General features: G+C 43.5%; 1 protein-coding gene across 2 annotated transcripts in view; it reads left to right on the top strand.

Annotated features, from left to right (window-relative positions):
• The first annotated feature begins 1,901 nt into the window (after positions 1–1,901).
• Positions 1,902–6,529, top strand: part of LOC109309618 — an 18,655-nt gene continuing 14,027 nt past the window's right edge. The window contains exon 1 of one of the 2 annotated variants that reach the window (XM_019534367.1): positions 1,902–2,020. The gene's annotated coding sequence lies outside the window, so the exon portion shown is untranslated. Of the gene's footprint in view, positions 2,021–2,987; positions 3,074–6,529 lie in introns of those variants that run through there. The other variant, XM_019534366.1, reaches the window with a different exon arrangement.

Raw genomic sequence — 6,529 nt, 5'->3', positions numbered from 1 at the left:
GGCGACTCCCGCCTGCCCCCTCCCCCCCGGGGCTCTTTGCGCGGCTCCTCAGCTGGAGCTCGGGCCCGCTGCTGTGGGGTGCCGAGGCGGCTGGGCTCGTCGCCCTGCCTGGCAGCAAGAAACTTGCCTCTGCGAGAGCCCTGGGAGCGGCGTTGCCAGCAGGTGGGAGGGAAGCGGTGGTTCCCCTTTGTTTTCCACCCGTGAGGCCGCATCTGGAGGCCTGGGGCCAGTTTTGCTCCCCTTCCAGAAGGGATGTGGGCAAGCTGGTGAAGAGTCCAGGAGGGCAAGGGGGTGGCCATCGTAGAGGACGTTCCACACAGTGGCGACATGTCGGGGGTCCACAGGGGTGCACTGCACCCTCTGAGAGCGCTGGTGCACCCCCTGGTAGGCAGCGCTTCCCAAGACTTGGGAGGAGAGGTTGAACTGCACTTGTTTAGTCTGGAAAAGAGGAGACTGAGAGGATTTAATAGCAGCCTTCAACTACTTGAAGGGGGTTTGAAAGAGGACAGAGCTAGACTGTTCTCAGTTGGTGGCAGGAGGCAAGGAGGAACCATCTCAAGTCACAGCAAGGGAAGCTTAGGTGAGCAATGAGGAAAAACTCTCACGGGGAGGAGAGTGAAGCACTGAAGCAGGTTATCCAAAAAGGTTGTGGGATCTCCATCCTCACAGGATTTTAAGACCTGAGTAGCCAAAACCTTGGCTGGGGTTATCTAGTTGGAGCTGCTCAGGGTGTTGGATACTAGATTACCTTAGGGTGGCTATCATAGAGGACAATCTCATTGTCCTCTGTCCTCTATTGATACAAAACCCAATGCCTTCATGTCCTCTATTTTTCTCTTCAGGAGATGACAGAGTAACAGAAAACCAGAATGTCCTCTATTATGGCCGCCCTAGATGACCACCTGAGGTCCCTTCCAACCCTCATTTTCTATAATCCTATGAAGAACTAGAAAATACAAGAGACACCTAGTTGAGCTAGTCCTAGGTGCTGGGCTTCACCTAGTTGAAACAGCATACCAAGGAGCAGAGTCTGAATTGCACTTTGACTCTTGGGGGGTTTAACACTAAGTTAAACCAATTCATTGATTAACAAGGCCACCTAAGTGACCCCCCCCCCCATTTGATTTTTATTTTTTTTCAAATGTGTGGGGGGGGCTCTTGTCTATGCTCTTTTGGGGGGATTCAGCCCCCACCAAGCTCAGCCATAATTCAGACCCTGCCAAGAAAGGACGTTGGCACTGTGAGGGGTGTTAAAAGATTGTGAACACTTTAATTCCATTGTTTTTTTGTTCCATTTAATTCCATTGTTTACTCATATGGGTAAGGTAAAGCAACCTGGCATCATTAATGCTTGATTAAAAGAGCTTCTTTTGCAGACCTACTGGCATGTTGAAAATAGAGTGTTCTTTGAAGCTAAGTAGTCATTGCTGTTTTAAAAACAGTGCATGCAAACGCCAGGAACTACAGCAAGGTAATTATGGAATAACTGCTCTTGTTAGTTGTTTAATATGAATGCCTTTTTAACATCCTGTTGAAAGGGGAATCCCATGTCATGACTAACACCCCTTTACACAAAAGAGTAAACAAGTTTGAAACAATGATAGTTTGTACTATCCAAGATTGTATGCTTAGGCTGGGAGCCACTGGGGGGTATAGAGGTAATGTGCTTAATTCTGTGCGTCTAGGCCTGGAAGATAACATGCATCAATCACTAATTCCTTTTTCTTAAGGAAAAATACTTGGTTTACGAAAAATAAAAGTCCTCACTTATCTTAACAACTCATTAGTATCTAAAATTTAATTCTGTGTTGCTGAGGTGGCTGATAAAAAAAACAAAACAAAACAAAGTACACAGCACCTGGTTTCATTTTCACCTCTGAAGGCTGGCACAGTGCTCTGATTCTTGGCAGCCAAGCAGTAAGTCACCTCTTTGTGTTGGATTCTCTAGGTCAAACTGTGGTCTGGTGGACATCTTCTTGACAGCTTTAAAGTGACTGCTGCAGAGAGGGGATTGCTGTTGGTGAGTGTCCTTATGGTAGGTTTCATTACAGCAGTTTGTGTGTGCGTGAGAATGAAGGATTGTATTAAATCCAGGTTTATTTCCTGGTTTGGAAGTACATGTCTTTAGTTCAGAGTTTCTAAACTAGGATTATTATTCAACGGTCTTAGAAGCAGCTTGGAGGAGGGAATAACTTACGCTTACTAAATTTGCAAATGGGAGGAAGTGTTTTTGTTTTAGAGGACAGGATTAAAATTGAAAATGCCAAATTGTAGAAACAGCCTGAAATAAATAGGATGAAATTCAATAAGGGCGTGTACAAAGTACTACGTTTGGGTAGGAATACTCACTGCAGAAATACAAGATGGAGAATGACTGACTGGTTAGTCAGCAGCGCCACATAAATGGATCTACAAGTCACTGTAGATTGCAAACAGAACATGAATCAAGAGTGTCATTCTGCTGCAAACAAAATAAAAATCACATTTGGATATATTAACGAGTATTACAAATTAAGAGATGAGAAATAATCCTTCTACTTGACACTGCATTGATAAAGCTTCAGCTAAAGTGTTCAATTTTTGGGCACAGAACTTTAAGAAATATATGAAGCAACTGTGGAGAGTCTAGACAAGAACAAAACCAAAAAAAGGGTCTAGAAAATAAAGGAAAGACTGAAAGAAGTAGGTATTTTAAATTTAGAAAGATTGGGAGGCAACTTGACAAGTGTTCACATATGTATAAGTTTGTTGCATATAGGAAGTTTAATAAATAGTCCTCCAGGTTGACTGGGGCTAGGACATGTAAGAGGTTTAGGTTGGATATTAGGAAAGACCTTTTAAAAGTAAGGACAGTTACACACTGGAATAAATTACTTAAAGAGGCTGTTTTTGAAGAGCTACATAGGTTATATCCTGGCTTAAACAGGAGAATTGAGCTGGTGACATTTCAAGGTCCTTTCCAGCCCTGTTTTCTATACTCCCCAGGCGCATTTTGCAGTTTTCAGGGGAGAGCTGCCTGATAATTAGAAACAAGAAGAGCTGTACCAAGCTACAGAATTGCAAGCTAATACAGGTAAAAATACTTTGCTTTTCCTAATATTCATTTCCATGAAGGTTGGTCTGCATTTAAAATGGTTTGAGCATGATGGCTTTATTGGTAAAACCCCTTGGTGGATATGCAGCTTTGGTCAACCCATGTAGTTAAAGCAGTGTCTCCCAAACAACAGGGGCAATATCAGCACAAAGAATGTTTGCAGTATAAATTGTGTTTACATGCAATAAGGATGGGTTTGGCAGCACAGCTGTGCCGGTTAGAGGAGTGACGTTTTTATAACAGGCGTACCTAAGCTGGCAAAACTTTGTGGTGTGGACTTGGCCTAAGGAATAGCAGAGATTGTTGGATGATGGAGGGTAGTCTGCATAATTGTGAAGCAGTAGGAAGGAGATTCCTGAGGCACTCTATGAAAATGCACAGTGAGGCCAGAGTTCAAGGTTTGCAGTTTTTGTTTTGTTTTCTGAGTATAGTGGTAGTGTCTAAGAGATGGTGCAGAGCATCCTGCACTACACTGTTAAGATTGGTTGTGCACTTCTAAGAAATGCTAAGCCTTCTTTAAATATGAGGCTGAGAACAGGGTGAGGTGATTGAAGATAGAGGTAGTTAGCTGGGTCTATAACCCCCTTTTATAGACTAACTAGTTTAGAAGGCATGAACTTTCAAGCCTACTTCTGAATCATGCCTTTCTGAAGTAGGCTATAGCCTATGAAAGCTCAGTGGTTCTCACCAAGGCTGAGGATATTAGGAAAGACCTACTATCATGGCACCTCTTAGAAAATGCCAGATCTTCATTTTCAGTCTCTTTTTAACTACAGAAAAATAGTAGAGCAATTTATTGTTGAAAGACCATTCAGAAAGACTACAACTATGGATTTCTATTTGAAGATTCTGGATTATTTTTTGAGCCATGTTTATAAACCTAACAGTGCTATCATTGTGTGGCAGCCTTGAAAGGATCTCAGAGCACCTTAGGGTGATGTAACACCTTGTTGAGAATCACTGGTCTGTAAGATGCCACCCTGCCCTGCCTTCTGCCTAACTTCAGACTAACACAGCTAACCACCTCTACCTCTGGGCCCTACCAGATTTGAAATGATGAAATACACCCATGGGGTAGTGGTGTATTTCAAGCCATAATGACATCACTGCTCAGTCCATGCATGTTTTCCACATACCTCCCCCCATTCCCCCACATAAAAGGATCCATATGCATCCCCCCCCGCCCCCTCCCCCACTCATGACTGGAGCTGGATTTTCTCATCATGAGTCTTGGGATGTTCCAAAAATTTATATGCATGGGACCACTCAACCCAAGACAACTTGGTCCAGCTTCATTTCATGGAGGGTGGGGCCAGACTGATCACTTGCATCAGGCTGAGAAAAGGGGGAACAGAGGGATTCTGGATTAACTGTTTGGATCCCTGTGACTCAGTGGTTGCCAGGCATTGAAGGCTGGTAAAGAAACAGCAATGACTGCAAATAGGAAAGAAAGGCACGGTTCAGCTGTGGAAGGGAAGAGGAATTTGAAATGTATGCAATGTTGTGGCTCACCATGGCATGAAAAACAGTTGGCCATCTGGGAGACCGCACTTAATAAGCCCTACCACGTGTCTTATTAAGGGACTGCACAAACGTGTCCTTTTGGTAGATTCCCATGAACAGCATAGTTTCTTGGCTGTTCCTTGGCTAAAATCAAGTGTAGTGGCAGGGCAGCAGCCCAGTTTTACTGCCTTGATCAATGCCAGAAGTGCTAGGGGGATAGTGATGGAGCACTGGGATGGAGGAAGAAGAGGAGTTCTTGGGACCCAGAACAGTATTGGTGGCAGTTCTGGAGCAAAGTGTAGCAGTTATAGAAGAAAAAGCAGACCAAGAGATGAGAAATGAATCTGAGAGTGGAAACAAAGATGAGGAAAGTAAGGAAGAAAGGTGTGGTGGAATCAGTGTTTTTGAAGGCTTTACTGAAGGAAACAATGAGGGAAAAATCCAATCGGGAAGAACAAGAGAAGGGAAGAGAAGGTCAGGAGGGAGAAATGGGGAATGAAATGGTGATTTGATGGGAAGAGGAAGACTGGAGGGAGGAATAAGCTAGACCTGCAAAGAGAAAAATGGGAGGAAGCAAGAGATGGAATGGCTGGTAATATATGTCTGAGAACAAGGGCAATAGTAACAAGGGAAGAAATCGGATGAAGAATAGATGCAAATTTATGGAAAAAATATAGTTTGACGTTTTGAATGTTAAAGTGGAACATCTGAATAGCTTGGCCAACTTTCTTGACTGGAAGTCTTGGAAAATTTTATACTGGAGCGAGAAGCTTATGAGGATTTTTGGAAGATGTATGTAGTGATGGGTAAGAGAGAAAAACTTACAGGGATAGGTTTTATTGGAGGAGAAAAGACAATGATTATTTGAATATACCTGAGATGGAGAGAGAAAAATGAAGAATTATATACCAAAAGTTATGTATGTTGAGAAGTACGCAATAAATATGGTATATAGACAGGTCCATGGAAAGCTCAAGTAGTAACGAGGACAGATGATAGGAGTCCTAGCAGGATAATGCACTTGCCACCAGTGCCAGTAATCCAAGTAGGGCCACACTGGGGGCTTATAATGTATTTTGGACAGCCTAAACTCCATAGCAAGTGTGGGCAGATCTACAGAGAAGCAGCAGAGATGGGCAAGGGAAAATGGGGAAGAAGACATTGGGTCAGAACGCATGATAGTGGAGGAGACCCCACAAGAAGGAAGAGCCAGTGAGGAAGAGTGAAATTTCATAGTTGAAGTGGTGCAGCTGGTGACAGAGGAGGGAAAAGAAGGAAAGATAAGTGGAACAAGTAACTTTGAGACAGAGGAGAGAACAATACAGGAAGGCGTGAGGATAGAGCAGGAAAAAGAAGACTGCCAAATTGGGAAAAAAAAGGAATTGCATGCTATGAAGCTTAGAAAGAAGAAGGTGGACAGAGAAGTGGGGTTGGGGGAAGGAGATAGGTTGATGTAAAGCTTATCAGCGTTAGTGTGGTCTGGAACTAATGAAGGTGGGCAGGGAGCAGAAAGGTAGGGGGAAGGGGAGTCTTTCTTAAATGTTGAAGTGATAAAACAACTGGTAAAGACTATGGGGATGCAAAGAAAAGGAGGATTAGAGCCAACAGCATCAAGCAGGAGTGTAGAGGACTCGTGAAGTGGTAGACGCATGAAATGTAAATGGACACGTGTGACTTTGTGTATTGCATCTGGAAAAGTCAGAAGCGTGTTATCAAGGAGAAGGTGGGATAATATTATGCCAATATTAAGTGGGGTTAAAGCAGACCTATGTCCTCAAGAGAGTGGAATTCCATGGGAGAGGGAGTACAAGCATTTTGTGAAGGGGTGGAGATGTGAACCATCATCATGGGCAGGGTCATGCGTAAACAAAGTAGCCGGAGTCAATTTTGCTCAAGGGTGAGGAAGCAGAAATGTGACAAATGCAAGTAATT

Source organism: Crocodylus porosus, unplaced genomic scaffold (genome assembly GCF_001723895.1).
Source record: "Crocodylus porosus isolate Cpor-Errol unplaced genomic scaffold, CroPor_comp1, whole genome shotgun sequence".
Taxonomy (NCBI): Eukaryota; Metazoa; Chordata; order Crocodylia; family Crocodylidae; genus Crocodylus; species Crocodylus porosus.
Note: the sequence above shows the minus strand (reverse complement) of the source record. Positions and strands in the feature narration are given on the sequence as shown.